The sequence below is a fragment of the Pan troglodytes genome, chromosome 6 (genome assembly GCF_028858775.2).
Source record: "Pan troglodytes isolate AG18354 chromosome 6, NHGRI_mPanTro3-v2.0_pri, whole genome shotgun sequence".
Lineage (NCBI taxonomy): Eukaryota > Metazoa > Chordata > Mammalia > Primates > Hominidae > Pan > Pan troglodytes.
The window spans coordinates 58,995,083-59,012,925 of NC_072404.2; positions in this window are offsets into that span (position 1 = coordinate 58,995,083).

A 17,843-nucleotide genomic window follows, 5' to 3' on the forward strand; every position below is an offset into this window, starting at 1 on the left:
TGATCCACACGCCTCGGCCTCCCGGCCTCCCGAAGTGTTGGGATTACAGGCGTGAGCCACTGCGCATGACCGACTTTGGAACTTTAACAAATTCACTGCACATTAGGCATTTCTCTGTTGTATCTATGAAAACAATAAAAATAAAAGTAATAATTTAAAAACAAGAAGACAGAAACTGATAGGAGAAAATGAGACATTATATATATATATACAACAAATTAAAAAACAAATTAAGTATGAATGATCAAAGATTAACTTAAACATAAGTAGACAATGTTTTTGTTAAAATAGAAAGATAGGCAAAATTTAAAAAATCCCTCTCTGTCATAGTTACAAGAGAGGCAACTAATATATAAATTTACAGAAACTTTGAAGTTCAAACAATACAGATACTGTGTATATATGATATACATACAAATATACTACATGAATATAATTTTTAAAAAAGTTGCTATGTAGACAAAATAGAATGTGAGTTAGAAACATTTATTAAAATAAGTTAGGCTAACCAGTCTGATAAAAGTTTTAAGTTATTAAGAAGATGTGATGACTTAAATGTGCATTAGCCTGATACATATCTACATATATACACACACTCACACACACTCACACACACACACATATTTAGAGAGAGAGTCAAATTATATAAAGCAAAAATATCAGAAAGTAAGTAGAAATGGATAAGCCCCCAAATCATTACAGACATTTCAAACACACATCTTTCAGTAATAGATAAAAGAAAAAATTAAAAGAGTAAGTTTTAAAAGAAGCTAGTGGATTTTAAAAAGGGCAAATGTTATATATGGAACACGAATATTATAATTCATGTTATTTTCATGTTCATACAGAATACTTACAAAAATTAACATTTTCTAGACCATACCACAAATTCAAACAATTTTCATGGAAATAACGTGACACAGAATGTATTTCCTAAACAAACAGCAATCAAGGTAGATATCAATACAAAAAAGAAAGCGAGAGACATAAGTCTAATAATATTGGTTGGAAGCTATTTTAATGAATATTGAAATATTTTAAAGGTGAATAGACAATACAAATGAACCAAACACTTTTGTAAGGCCACTAAGATGTATGTGTAATGTGTAATGCCTCCTTTTATACGGAGTAAATCTGTAACATCACCTGGGCTATTTGACAACTGCAAAGTGAATGTGAGAAGGAGAGAAACAGTGAGAGAGAGAGAGATAAAACCACCAAAATAAACATAAAGAATGAAGGAAATAGTCAGGCACCATGGTTCACGCCTGTAATCCCAGCACTTTGGGAGGCCGAGGCAGGTGGATCACCTGAGGTCAGGTGTTCGAGACCAGCCTGGTCCAACATGGTGAAACCTGCTCTCTACTAAATATACAAAAATTAGCCTAGTGTGGTGGCATGCACCTGTAATCCCAGCTACTCGGGAGGCTGAGGTGGGAGAATTGCTTGAACCTGGGAGGTGGAGGTTGCAGTAAATAGAGATCACGCCATTGCACTCAAGCTTGGGCTACAGAGCAAGACTCCGTCTCAGAAAACAAAGGAGGAAATTGTACATGAAAAAGCAGAAATTAAAGCAATTGAGTATATATTTAAAAATGCAAAAGCTCACTTTTTCAGAAAAATATTAAAATATTAAATCTAAGAAATATCTAGGTAGACTGATGGAGAAAAATACAGAAAATGTACAAAAAACCAATTACCTGGAATGCGAAGGATACAAAATGTCAGCAGTTGTAGATTTTAAATAAGGAGTGACTTTGAGTTCAACCATGATGGGATATATTGAAAAGAATGTCTCAGAAAAAAAGAAAAAGAAAACTGTTATAAAGCTATGTACAAAATGTTAAGCACTATTAAAATCTTCCAATTCTACCGGTTATGGAGTTATTGGTCTTGGACTAACTCTCCTGAAAAGAAAAACAAACAAACAAACAAAAAACAAACCTAAAAGCCTGGATAAAATAGCCTACCGTGGGCACTGGCAATGCAACCAAGCAGGTAGGATATGGGTGCTACATTCTCTTTGTCAGAACACGAAGCATTCATACACTCTTCTCACCCTCACTCTCACCTTTTAATCTTAGATCTACTATTAAATGTATTCAACATTACTATCAATCCTTTGGTCAAAATTTCTTTACTCACATTTTGCTTGATGCACTTGGATAGACTATTCAAGAAAGTGTGAGTAGTGAATTCCTCAAACTTTTGCATATTTAAAATTACATTTTTGAACCTTGATGCTTGAAATGTAGCTTGGGTAACAGGTTGGCTTTAAGCCAATTTTGGCATGCAAGGGGTTGAATTTATTAAGCATCAGACCTCTGAAAATCGTGGGGATGCAGGCTTAATTTCAACACTATTCTAAATACTTGAAAGATATTATATAAGTCTTTAATAAACTCCTGTGTCTACAAATGGTTCACATTAACTCAATATCCATGATTAAACATCCATAAAATCAAGGCACTGTTATTTAGTGGAGACTTGCTGGCTATTCTATGAGAGTAGGTATTGTTATTGTAATCTCATCATCTCATAAAAGTGTATCATATTACTCATAATCAGCCCTTCATATCCTATTCCTATTTTGGTACTTTAACATAAGATATCTTTGAAACACTTGAATTCAAAGAGAGAATCTGAATAGTTTTTAAAATGTCAATGAAATGCCATTTCTTCATGCTTGAACAACTAAAAATTGACTAAAGTGCTTCTCTTCAAACTTTCTGGAACATTTTTTATCAAAATTCTAAGAACAATCACAATAGGTTTTAACTACAAATGTGAGGATATTCTAAATGTCAGGGTGGAAAAATTTTTAAAATAATTTTATAGTAATTTTTTTCATCATAGTGACAGTGTGCTAAATTTTTTAAGTCAAATATTACTGTAGACATTTAAGTCAAGATTCTAGGAAGTTGTTCTAAAGTCCAAAATTTAGTTTCATATACAATGATATTATATATATATTTGTATATAAAATTAATATATGTGACCCATGTTTGAAATAGTTGAGAGATTACTATATCAAAGATTCTTGATTATATAAAAGGCCAATTACTTATAGGCACACATGCTTTAAATAATTACAAAGGCAGTTTTGGTTGATTCAACTCTTGCTACTGGCATTTATATGGATATAATATTATGATCTGAAGAATATTTAGGTAAATTTATCCCTCATATGATCAGAAGAACAATGCAAGATAGTTTATATCTGAAAGGAAAAAAATCTTTATGTGGTTCTGAAAGTCTAAATCATTAACAACTTGGATAATAATTAGAAGAAAAATACACAAATATGCCCTCTTCCTAGCAGTAAGTACACAGTGACAACAGAATCAAAGCATGTGGCTATGTGCATGTTTATATTTCAAGACGCAGAGCACTCTATTCCTCTTCTCTGTCCTTTCTAGATGGCACAATTCCTCATGAATCTAAGTGCAGTCATAGGGTGGATTAGGGTGACCTGCCATTTGTATGCAACTGATCTCTATTTTGGAAGTAATTAAAGTAAAAATATATTTTTAAAAGATAATTTCAAATTTCAGTGCAAACTAGCATGGTTTCACCCCTTTTCTTTGTAACATTTTTACTAAGGTTGGAAAAGTAAGGTAGGCTTTAGTACGATTTTTAATAATAAGTTTTCAAAGTGAGACGCAAAATCGTGGCGCCAACACATTTCAAGTCTGCTACATTTTGAATACACTTATTGGGGAAAAGAGCTTCTCATCATTCTTCTCTTACAGGAAAGGAAATAACATGTACAGTTGACCCTTAAGCAACACGGAGGTTAGGGGTGCTGGCCCCCCTGCACAGTAGAAAATCCACTATAACTTTGACTCCCCCAAAACTTAACTATTAATAGCCTACTGTAAGCCTTACAAATAACACAAGCAGTCAATTAACACATATTTAATATGTTATATATCTTATATACTGTATTCTTACAAACATGCCAGAGAAAAGAAAAAGAAAATCATAAGGAAAATGTATTTACTAGTTATTAAATGGAAGTAAATGATCAAAAAGGTCTTCATCCTCATCCTTTCATGGGCAGGGTGTGGAGAAAGATATAGAATTGTTGGTTTTGCTAAGTGGACCTGCACAGTTCAAACCCCTGTTGTGCAACGGCCAACTGTATATCCATTGAACAGCAATTTATTTTTAGAAATTAACCTCACTAAAATACTCTTAGAAGGATGCCAAGAAAAAAATGAATAAGTATTTTTGGTTCATCCATGGTGTCAGTAAAAAACAGACCCTACTGTAGGTTTTGGTCATACAGTAAAATTTACATAATACTATGTAGTTAATGCAATTAATAATAATGTGTATTTTTACATGAATCAAAGCAAAGATGCCTATGATATATATTAAATGTATATTGAGATTTACTTAAACAGTTTTCTGGTTAAAAATTACAGTATAGTATTTAAATGAATTATAAGAAGTTATGATAATATAAAAATTATTGTTATTTTCAGATTCCATTATACACATACAATCAATGTAAATGTATTTGTATTTTTTCATTTTATTGTTTACTTTTATATTCCCGCATGAATGTGAACTTCTTAAAAATGAAATCTTACTCTTATTTAATTCAGAGTTTATACCTGCAATATTTTACTGAAAAATATTGCAGTGCTATTTTTAAGTAAATAATAGAGATCCTTGTTTTAATTTTAATCATAGTGTATAGCATATTAATTTCCATGTATTCTACTCTATGATTATTGTATCACAAACTCAAACAAGCCACTACGGCTAGACATTCAAAATTATGTAATTTTGTTTTCTGTGAATGACATAAAAATAAAAATGTTGCATATAAATATCTGCAATTATTCACTTATTTGCGTTAGATATATTTCTGTAAGTAGAATGTCTGAACAAACATAGTAATATTTTTCTTTCATGATATTATTAGAAAATACATTGACATGATATTCCTTTTATAATTTATGAAAACGTTAAAATGCCCTATACATTTGTTATTCTCCAAAGTGTTTATGAAAATTTCTACTCCTATCAGCTCTGTATGAGACAGCTCTTGTTCCATGTTTTTACAAAAACATAATGGTTTTATTTTTTGAATTTTTGAAAAATTTGTGATTGTAAAATACTGTCATTTATTTAATTTTCATTGAAATTTTTAATGTTCGTGCAGGTGTCTATTGTGAGATTCCTACGCAATCTGGATATATTTCTGTGAGTGGAATCTCTGAGCTCATACAGTATATTTTATCTTATGGTACTATTGAAAATACATTGACATAATATTTCCTTTTAAGATTATGAAGACTGAAACAACTTACACATTATTCTGTGTCTTCACTTCTATGTCTTTCATTATGTTTTGGCTCCATATAGAAAGGTCTTCATGAAATAATTACATATTGTTTATTTATATGGGTGGTGTTATTTATATGGGTGGTGATATATCACATGCATTCTTATGTGATGTTATTTCTTTTTCTTCTTTTTGTGTAGTTTGGATCATTTGTCTCTTGTTTCTACTTAATATTATGTTTGTGAGATATATTCAGGTTGAAATATGTTACTCAGTCCTTAATATTTAACTTTAAATATCACTCTATTTTATTAATGTGCTTTTATTTGTACGATTATTTATAAATGGGCCCATGAGGTCCCAAAGTTTTGGTATTTTGGTATTTGAACAGTGCATCAATGAATTTTTTTCAAGGAACCTTGTGTATATGTGCAAGGTAAGCCGTACCACTGAAAGTACCATCTGCAGACTAAGGAGAGTCTGAAACGGAGATCAGTCTACAACAGTGTGAATACATAAAGTGAGAGTAATCATTTAGAAAAGCTTGTAGCAACCTATTAGAATGATTTTATGACTTCTGGCTATTTAGTGATATATTTTTAACTTTCAGTATCAAGGAATTCTTTTCATTGCATTTTATAAAAGTATTTTCTCCTGAAAGACTGGAAAATAAATAGTCCTTCACTAAAGTTAATTTAAGAATCACTGCTTAAATTTATATATCCAGGAGTAGCATTGTTATATTACAAGATATGTCTATTTAAAATTTATTTTATGGCGAGAACAGGTTTCCAATGGTGCATACAAATTAGTACTTTTACCATCTCTTTTTAAGTGGGTTTTTCTTCCACTTTTCATAAAAACATAATAGTGTCATTTTTAAAATGTTTAAATAATTTAGGATGGTGAAATCCTGTCATTCTTTCATTTTTCCTGGCACTTTATTATGTTTGTTTGCTCAGTTTTCTATTGTAAGATTCCTACTTATGTTTTTCACTGTGTATCTATTGGCTTGCTTGCAGAGTTAAATTTATCAATGCTTCTAATTAAAACAAATTATCCTATAATATAGTTGTAACCGTTATACTCTGACCAAGAGTGCCTGGCTCCCCATATCAGAACCCAAACTAATTGTGGTCAGACATATGTTTTATTTTAAACATTTAAAAAAATTATAGGCAGTAAAATATAATGTAATGCAATAAAATACGTACATAATTATTTATTTATTTGTAGTGAACATCTTTTAAAAACTTTTTTATTCTCATATATCTTCTAGTATAAATTTCTGATTTATGACTCTTACTCAAGTTAAAACTTTTAATTTCTTTTCCTAATTTATTAATAAAATAATAAAATTTTCCTCACATATTATTAACCATTGTTTTTACTATGTAATGCGTATTCTACCAGCTAGTCATTTACCTTTTTACATTATTTAGAATAAACACTAGTATAATATTAGAAATTTTACAATCTATGACTATACAGTTTTAAAAAATTTTTTCAAACTTAGTCTTTTCAACCTCTAGGATTATAAAATATGGTAAATATAATACTTGCAAATTTGTGATTTTACTTCTATATTCAATCTTTAATAAATTTGATACTCCTCTGAATTGTAGCTCTCAATTGTTTCAAATGAATGTTGTATCCCAGTTGTTCTTATAATTTTTAAGCCATTAAAGCACAAATGAAACCATACAGTTTTAATTACTGTGAGTCTGTAACATATTCTGAAATCAGAAAATGTAATACCCCCAGCTTTATTCCTTCTCAATATTGCTTTGGCTACTAGAGGTTCTTTTGTTGCTTTGCACGAATTTTAGAACTATTCTTTCTACTTATGTAAAAAAAAATGCCATTGAGATTTTCTTAGCGATTGCATTGAATCTTTAGATCACTTTTGGTAATATGGACATTTTAACAATACAAAGTTTTCCAATCTATGAACATAAAATATATTTTTTATTTGTTTGCGTATTTAATTTCCTTCATCAATGTGTTGTAGTTTTCAGTATATGTCTTTTACCTATTTGGTTAAGTTTATTCCTAAGTATTTTACTGTTTGTAATGCTGTTATAAATAGGATTGCCTCTCTACTTTCTTTTCTGGATAGTTCACTATTAATGTATAGAAATGTAATTGATTTTGATGTCCTGAGAGTTTCCTGGATTTGATTTAATTATTAGTTCTAACAATTTCTTTGTGTAATTTTTAAGGTTTCTCCATATAAGATAATATCATCTGTAAGCAAAGCTATAATATTTCTTTTTTTCTGATTCAAATGTGTTTTTCTATTTTTATTATCTAATTTCTCTGGCTAGATCTTCTAGTACTTTGATGAATAGAAGCGGAGAGAGTGTGCAACATTTATCTTATTTCTGATATTGGAGGAAAAGTTGAAGATTTTCACCTTTGAATACCATGTGGACTTTTCATAAATAGTCTTTATTATGTTGAGATAAATTTCTTCTGCAATCAGTTTGTTAAGACTTTATTATGAAAGTGTGTTGAATTTTATCAAACGTTTTTCTGCATTTATTGAAATAATCATGTGATTTTTATCCTTTATTCTGTTAATGTGATATATCATATCAATTAATATTTATATGTTGAGTCATCCTTGCTTCCAGAAATAAATCTCATTTGGTGGTCAAGCATTATCCTTTTAATGTGGTGTTGAACTTGGTTTGCTAGCATTTTGTTGATAATTTTTGCATCTACATTCACTAGGGATATTGCCTTGTAGTTTATTTCCTTGTAGTGTCGTGTGTGACTTCAGAGTAATGATACCAGGGTAATGATTAATGATGCCCTCATAAAATGTATCTAGAAGTTTTCTTCATTTTGTGCAAGAGTTAGGAAAAAATATTGTTCATTCTTTGAATGTTTGGTATAATTCAGTAGTGAAGTCACCTGACATGGCTTTTCTTTTTTGAACAGTTTTTAATTATAGATTCAGTCTCTACTCACTGTTGGTCTATTTATATTTTCTTCTTTTCTCAATTTAGTTTTGGTAGGTTGCATATTTTTAGGTATTTATTCATTTTTTCTAAGTTATTTAATTTTTAGTGTATAATTGTTCATAATAATCTCTTATGATCCTTTTTACTTCCATGTTATAAAGATTTTTCTTTCATTTTTGACTTTATTTTTTGGGTCTTTTCCATTTTTCTTAGTAATTCCAGTTAAATATTTGTCAACTTCATTGATTTTTATTAAAAAACCAACCTTCAGGTTTGTTGATTTTTTTCCTATTGTTTTTATATCCTCTATTTTATTTATTTCTGCTCTAATATTTAGGAAATCCAGAGATCAATGCATGCATATATGGCCAGCTAATCTTCAATAAGAATACTAAAAATACACAATACAGAAAAAGTAGTCTCTTCCTGGCTGGGTGTGGCGGCTCATGCCTGTAATCCTAGCAGTCTGGAAAGCCAAGGTAGATGGATCACCTGAGGTCAGGAGCTCAAGACCAGCCTGGCCAATATGGTGAAACCTCGTCTCTACTAAAAATACAAAAATTAGCTGGGCATGGTGGTGGATTCCTGTAATCCTAACTACTCAGGAGGCTGAGGCAGGAGAATCGCCTGAACCTGGGAAGCCATGGTTGCAGTGAGCCGAGACTGTGCCACTGCACCCCAGCCTGGGTGACAGAGTGAGACTCTGTCTCAAGAAAAAAAAAAAAAAAAAAAAAAAAAGGTAGTCTCTTCCACAAATGGTGTTGGGAAAACTGGATATCCACATGCAAAGTAATGAAGTTAAACCTTTATCTTGCACCACGCACAAAAACTAACACAAAAAATTAAAAACTTAAATGTAAGAGCCAAAATTATAAAACACTTTGAAGAAAACATCGAAAGCAAACTTCATGACATTGGTCTTGGAAGTGACTTTTTGGATTTTACACCAAAAGCACAAGCAGGAAAACAAAAATAGACAAAGGGGATTACATCAAATGAAAAAGCTTCTGCACATCAAAGGAAACAATACGCAGAGGGAAAAGTCAACCCAGACAATATTTGCAAATCATATATCTATTATGGGGTTAATATATAAAATATACAAGATATTCTTACAACATAGTTGCAATAATAACAATAATTATGATAATAATAACCTGATTTTAAAATGGGTCATGGACTTGAAAAGACAGTTTTCCAAAAAATCCATGAAAATGGCCAGTAGATATACAGACAAATATTCAACACCACTAATCAACAAGCGTTGGCAAAGATGTGAGTTAATTGGAACCCTTGCACACTATGTAGAAGTTTAAAATGTTGCAGGTGCAATGGAAAACAGTATGAATATTCCCTAAAAATTAAAAATAGATCTACTTTATGATCCAGCGATCCTACTATAGGGTATATGTCCATAAGAATGGAAACCACAATCTCAAGGAGGTAACTGCACTCTCCTGTCCATTGTAAGAGTATTCAGGATAGCCAAGTTATGACAATAACCTACATTTCCATGAGGGGTGAATACATTTTTGAAATGCATCATATACATACAATGGAATAGGCATCACCCTAAAAAGGAACGATATCTTGTCATTTGCAAAAACATGGATGAACCTGGAAGATGTTACGCTAATGAAAAAGCCAGATATAGAAGAACAAATACTTCATGATTCCACTTAGATGAGATTTCCAAAATAGTCAAACTCATAGAAATAAGGAGTAGAATGGTGGTGGCCAGGGGCTGGGGGATGAGAGAATGAAGAGTTGCTGTTCAAGGATATAAAGTTTCAGTTACAAAAGATCAAAATATTTGGGAGCTCTGCTGTACAGCTTTGTACCTGTGGTGAACAATAGTGTATTGTGAACCAGAAAAAAAGGTTTAAAAATAAAGATCATGGCCATCCAGCACTTTGGAAGGCTGAGGCGGGCGGATCACGAGGTCAAGAGATTGAGATCATCCTGGCCAACATGATGAAACCCCGCCTCTACTACAAGTACAAAAATTAGCCAGGCATGGTGGCAGGCGCCTGTAGTCCCAGCTACTCAGGAGGCTGAGGCAGGGGAATCGCTTGAACCCAGGAGGCGGAGGTTGCAGTGAGCCGAGATCATGCCACTGCACTCCAGCCTGGTGACAGAGCGAGACTCCATCTCAAAAAGAAAAAATAAAAATAAAAACATAAAGATAATATAAAATAGTGAATGCATCTCCAAATTATCTTTGTCTAAGGATATGGATCTCCACTGTTTTAAGAAAAGACTTTTGAGTTTGTATCCCAGCATAGAACTGAATGTGTAGTTCAAATCTCTGAACATGCTAATTTAACTCTCAGTTGAAGGAGGAAGAAACTGCCCACCTTCATCCTCAAGATTAATGAATATAGAAGAAGAAAATAAATCCCACAGACAGTATTCGAAAGTTGGATGCCTTCTTGAAATGAAATGAGATTGAAAATAATTTTTGGAAAGTATTTTATTTCTGAAAGGTGGCTAATGATAATGCAGAAGCCAGGTTAGTTGAAACAATAGTTGGAAAGTTGATTAGTCTTCTTTGTACTTTCTAATTGCTGAAAAAGGTAAATTTCTTCAAAAGTTCTTTGATTCTTTGAAGCTGACTAATAGGAACTAAAATACATAGTTTTGTTAAGTGGTCAAAGGAGGAAATTGGTTCTATAATTTTAAAAATAGTCATATATTATAGGTGACATCAATTTTCAGCATATACAAATATGACCAAGAAACTAGCTACCTTGTAATTAAAATGTTCAGACTCATATTTTTAACTTGTCTAAAAAATTTCATTAACTAACATTAATAGAAGAGCCACAAATATGTATTTACTTAAATAGAGATCTTCAATGTGTATTAAATAAAAAATTGAAAATAAAAGAAAAATGGACAAATTTATAATGAGATTTTTAATTTCAACAGTCCACTCATACTAATTTACATCAGTAGGAATATTTGTCAAGATATATACGTTCCACACACAAAAGGCTCAATACACATGAATTTGAAGTGCATATGAAAATGTCCCCAAATAGAATGCATTTTTGGGTTTAAGTCTATTCTCAATAACCTTAAAATAATTAAACACATAAAGCTATATTCTTTGATTTTGATACAATTAAACTAAGTATCAATAACAGAAAGACACCTTTAAAATCACTAAGTAAAAAATACACAACACATTTCTATGTTTTGTTGTGGGTCAAAGAAGAAATCAAAAGGGAAATTAGAAAAAAAATAACAAAGTCTAAGGGAATAAGGTCACAAATTACCTACAGAAGGTACAAAAAAGAGGAACATCATGACTGATCCTACAGACATTAAAAGAATAACAAGGAAATTCTGAGGAAACAATTACAATAAATTATAAACTTTTGATGTAATAGAAACATTCCTTGAAAGACAAAATTCACCAAAACTTACAAAATAGATAACCTGAATAACTCTTTAACATAAATATATTAAATCTGTAATTAAAAACTTTTCATAAAGCCAAACTTACGATCTTTGCTTTTGGATTCTTTCAAAATATGCATAAGAAATAATATCAATTCTACACAATCTCTTCCAGAAAACAGAAAACATTTCCCAATGCATCTGTGAAGCCCGCGTTACCTTGATACCAAACCAAATAAATTTAAAAATGAAAACTACTGATCAATATCCGTTACAAACATAGATTTAAAAATCATCACAAAATTTAATATGACAGGTCCAACAATACATAAAGGGATGATATATGATGCTCAAGTGTGGTTCAACCCTGAAATGCAAGTTTGGAGTGGCATTAAAAAGTCAGTCAGTTAAATGTAATGTCCATATTAGTAACCTAAAAGGAAATATGATTATTTTAACAAATACAAGAAAACTATTAGCCAAAAATTAACATCATTATATATACATATATATGCACTCAGTAAAATGGATATATAAAGGAATTTCCTCAATGTAAAAAGAGCATCTATAAAAACCTATAGATTACTTCGTAATTAATAATGAAAGACTAAATGTTTTCTTTCTAAGATAAGAAACGAGGTAAGTATTAGGTTGGTGCAAAAGTAATTGTGGTTCTTGCAATTACTTCCAATTGAAAAAAACAGCAATTACTTTTGCACCAACCTAATATGTCTTCTTTTATCACTTATATTTAATGTTGCAATTTCAGTTCTAGCCACTGTGAAAAAGTAAGAAATGGCTTATTTTTAAAAGATATATGATTGTGTATGTAACAAATCCTATGCGATCTAGGAAAATAAGCTATTAATAAACATATTCAGCATGTTTATGGGAAATTAGGTAGATATAACAAATCCATGTATTTCTATCTATTAATAATGAAATTTTAGAAAATAATTGTAAAAGAAAATAATTTACAGTGTCATAAAAATATGAATTACTTAGGGATAAATTTGACAACAAAATTTCAGTTTTATTAAAAGCTGGAATCGAGACCATCCTGACTAACAATGGTGAAACTCCATCTCTAATAAAAATACAAAAAATTAGCCGGGTGTGGTAGTGGGCACCTGTGGTCCCAGCTACTCTGGAGGCTGAGGCAGGAGAATGGCGTGAACCCGGGAGGCAGAGCTTGCAGTGAGCGGAGATCGCACCACTGCACTCCAGCTGGGGCGACAGAGCAAGACTCCATCTCAAAAAACAAAAAACAAAAAACAGCTGAAATGCATTGCTGTATTATTTTTTAATTTAATAGATGGAAAGATATACCATACTCATGGATTAAAGTGTTTAATACCTTTAAGATTCCTTAATTTTCCTCAAATTTATCTGTAATTTCAAGGTGAGGCCAACTAAAATCTCAGTATTCATTTTTTATATGGACAAGCAGATAATAACATTTATATATATAAAAAGAGACCTAAAATATCCAAAACAACTTTGATAAATAACAATGATGAGGAGTATACACTACCATATTTTAATACTTATTGTAAAACTACAGTAAGCACAACAGTATGGTTTTGTTATACAGATAGTCATGCTGATAAGCGAACAGAATAAAGAATTCAGAAATAGACTCCAACACAGATTTCCAATTAATTTTCAACAAAGATGACAAGGGAATTTAATAAGTAAAATTATATTTTTGTCAACAAATCCTGCTGTGACAATGTATACCAAATAAAAACCTCGTTTTTCAATCAAAATGCATGATAGACTAAATTCAAGAGCAGAAATATACTAAAAAGAAACTAAGAGAAAACATTAGTGACATCTGACTATGCGAAGATTTCTCAAATGGGCCAAAATGTAATGAAACACAAGTGGAACAACATAGAGAAATTGAATTTGTCAAAAGACATAGTCAAAAAAATGAAAAGGTAAGCACAGTTTGTGAGAAAATATTTTTAACATATATATCCAGATAAAACTCTTTATCTAGAACATATTAGAAACACATATATCTCAAAAATACAAAGTGAAATCACCTAATTGACAAAAAAAAGGAAACAGTTGAACAGACATTTCACAAAATAAAATATATGGATGGCAACGAAGCACATTAAAAGATGTTCAGGCTGGGTGTGGTGGCTCACCCCTGTAATCCTAACACTTTGGCAGGCTGAGGTTTGGGGATAACTTGAGCCCAAGACTTCAAGACCAGCCTGGGCAACATTATGAGACTCTGTCTCTACAAAAAAAAAAAAAAAAAAAAAATCAGCCAAGCATGGTGGTGCATGTCTCTGGTCCCAGCTAATTGGGAGGTTGAGGTGGGTGGACCACCTGGGCCCAAGGAGGTTGAGGCTGCACCTCAGCCATGATCCTGCCACTGCACTTGAGCCTGGGTGACAGAGCAAGACCCTGTGTCAAAAAAAATGTTTAAACATCATTCATTATTAAGAAACTGCAAAATGAAACTAAGTGGTCTTCAACTACACACCTACTAGAATGGTTAGATTTAAAAGTTTGGACATAGCAAGGGTTGCTAAGAATATAGGACAACTTGAACTAGTCTACACAAAATGGTAGAACCACTGTTGCAAAAGGTTTGATGACTTGTTAAAAAAGTTAAACATACATCTACCATATAAGCTTGGCATTCCACTCATAGGAGAAATCCAAGAGAAACGAAAGTGTATAAGCAGAGAACAACTAGTACGTAAACTCACAACAGCTACATTTTTAAGAGTCAAATACTTTCAACAAATTAAATGTTCAATAACAGGTAAATGGATAAACAGAGTATAATAAAGTGTACAGTAAATAAAAGGTACCATAAGCATCACAGTATGGTATACTGGAATAAATAGCAAATTATTGATAGATGCAAAAACCATATATGAGTATGAAAATAAGATAAACAGTAAGTGAAAGAAAGGTAGATCAGGCTGGGCGCAGTGGCTCATGCCTGTAATCCCAACACTTTGAGAGGCCAAGGCGGGCTGATTACTTGAGGTTGGGAGTTTGAGACCAATCCGGCCAACATGGTGAAACCCCATCTCTACTAAAAATACAAAAATTAGCCAGGTGTGGTGGCATGTGCCTGTAATCCCAGCTACTTAGGAGGCTGAGGCAGGAGAATCGCTTGCATCTGGGAGGCAGAGGTTGCAGTGAGCCAAGATAATGCCATTGCACTCCAACCTGGATGACAGAGCAAGACTCTGTCTAAAAAAAAAAAAAAAAAAAAAAAAAAAAAAAAAAAAAAAAAAAAGGTAGATCAGAAAATGGGGTCTCTATACATATTTTCATTTATACAAAATTTCATTAAATACGAAATAATCTATAGTGACAAAAGGCAGAGCAATGGTTGTTTCAGAGTAGGACCTGGGTGGGGGCGGGTAAGGAGGAAATGCAGAGGAGAGGGAGAAAACTTTTGGGAGTGAAAGAAATATTTATTATCTTTATTGTGGTGATGATATTATAGGTTTACACATACATTAATATTCATCAAATTGTACATATTAATTATATACATTTTATTATGTTATGATAAGTCAAGTTGTAAAAAGTTGATACAGGATGGGGACAAAAAGTAGGTACCATAAATTGACCAGGACTAGTTGTGAGTTGATAATTGTTTCTTGTAAGTTACGGGTGCTGAATTAGTTGGGTTTTTTTGTCATTGTTTGCTTGTTTCTGTTTTTTATCACTTAGCTACTCTACCCAATAAGACATGAGTTACCTTATTGATGATCATCTAGATGACATTTGGGGAAATCAAGAATCTAGGGTAGGCCTCAGATTGTGTCAAATACTGAAATTAATATTTTTCTCCACCTTTCCTTTTTCTGGCAATATTACCCGAAGTTACAGTTTGGTGAATTATTTTAGTTCCCTATGTTGGTTCAGAAGACCAAAGATTGAAGCTACATATGAGATCCTTTGTGGTTGCTGGGTTTAAATACCTTCCAACTCCTACTGAGAAAGACATCAGAGATGTTTATGGTTCTCCTGAAGAAAATTTCTCTGTTGTCAGAGAAGACCTTCAAAAGTTTTCAGGGACTTCCCAGAAAGCTTTCAGTTCTGAAACAAAGTGCGCCCATTTTGGCGGCCATCTACATCTGAGGCAGCAGACAAATTAACCAACGTATTAAAGAGAGAGTTAATTAGATAGTTGAGAAATGGATTTAAAATCTTTATTTCCATTATAGATAACATATTACTTGAGTGGTGCCATCCTACTAGCTAATGTTTGGGGATTATCTTCTCTGTAACAAGCTGAAAATTCTGTACTTTATAAATGCTTATGTTACCTAACTTAAACCTCTCTAGTAACCTAGAATTTAGGTCATTTTCTTATCTCATTTTACAAGTAGGGCAATGACCAACTTATAACAGTTAAGTGAATGTCCTAAATTGATGGATAGTAAAATAATGCTAGCCTTTGAGCCCAGGAATCAGGGTCAAAGGTCCCTTTTTCTTAACCTTTATTTTTTGGTCTTCCTATGAAGAGACAAATTGGATTCTCTCTCCTCTAGACCAAATGGACTATCTTTATGGAGGCCAGGCTCTGTCTTTGGTGGTCCTGGGGTGATGAAACACACTTCCAAATAGGCTGGTGCTGGCGGATAACTGCTCCTAAAGAAACATGACCCTGTTTATAAAACCCTGAGGTTCCCTTCATTCAAGTAGTTATGTACAGAGGAGTTTCCATGTGAATCTGCATTTTGTGGCAAGTTATAAGTGACTTCCTGGAGGTTTGATATTGGTAATATTTCTTAAGAAATGAACCTGAGAAGACCTGCATCAGAATCACAGGCAGTGCTTGTTAAATCTAGAGATATGAAATCTACACTTCAGCATCATGACTCGATATCTCTGGCATTGGGGCTGGAATTTGCTTAATGACAGGAGAAAACTTTTGTGTAGATTAATTAAAATACAAAAATGTAATAGGTTTTGAGGCAACAAACAACAATGTATCATGCACATGAAGTATAAATTTCTTAGATTATTTCAAATCCATGCACCAAATGACTCAAATTTTCACTCATACTAGAGATGTCCCATAGAACTAAGATAGGTGGTGAGAACTTGCTCCAACAAGAAGATCCGTTGCACATTGTTAAATATAAATTCTGAAGTACTGATGTGTAGAATGTTTTGGTCAACATGACAGCAAGGCCATATGAAATCATCACCAGAAGAATAACAGTAAGTCGTGAGAGGAAAATATGATACAGCAAAGAAGACAATAAAATGATTAACCAAATTACTGTCCAACAAAATAACAAATAGCTATAAGTTGTGGAAGATGCAGTTTAATTGTGTTTTAATCTACTTGGGCATGCTATAACAAAATAGTATAAACTGGGTAGACTATAAAGAACAGAAATTTATTTTTCACAGTTCTGGAGACTGGTGAGTACAAGATCAAGTCACGGAAGATTCAGCGTCTGGTGAGAAACCATTTCCTTTTTAAAGCCGGCCATCTTCTCACTATGTCCTTACATGGCAGAAGGGCCAGGTCCCTCTCTGCAGTCTGTTCTCGAGGGTTTTAATACATGGCTTTTGGAGGATACAAACATTCAGGCCATAGCAAATAGCAATATATGAAAAAATATTTAATAATTTTAGTCAGCAAAATAAAGACCTTCCTACAGATTGTCAACAAAAGATAAAAAAGATCCTAGAAGTACTACATCTGGCAGTTAGGCAGAGGAAATCATTGGAAATATTGCCTGCTATGAAACTCCAGAAATACTAAATATTCTATCATAAACTTAAGATTAAATGCATTGTTGACCTCATGAGAAAGTGCCAATATTTGCCAAGGAACAAATAAAGTAAGTTCGGAGATCAGAAGAGCAAGGAAAGGAAGACTGAAGTTTAAGGGCTGCTTCAGAGCAAACACTGCATCCAGATCCAATAATCTTTGGGACTAATGACTACAGACATGTGGATGGGAAACCAAGCCTTGACAAGGTGTCCCTAAGGTAGTGACATAGAGACAGGAGGCAAATAAATTCTAGGCAGAAAAGGGCGGGTCTCGGACAAAACCCCACTCTCAAGCCTGAAACTGTGGCCCAAAGTGAAAACTTCCATCCCTGTTTTCCTGTGCCAATATTGCCTTTTCCAAAACACCCATGGCCCCACCCCACCCCATC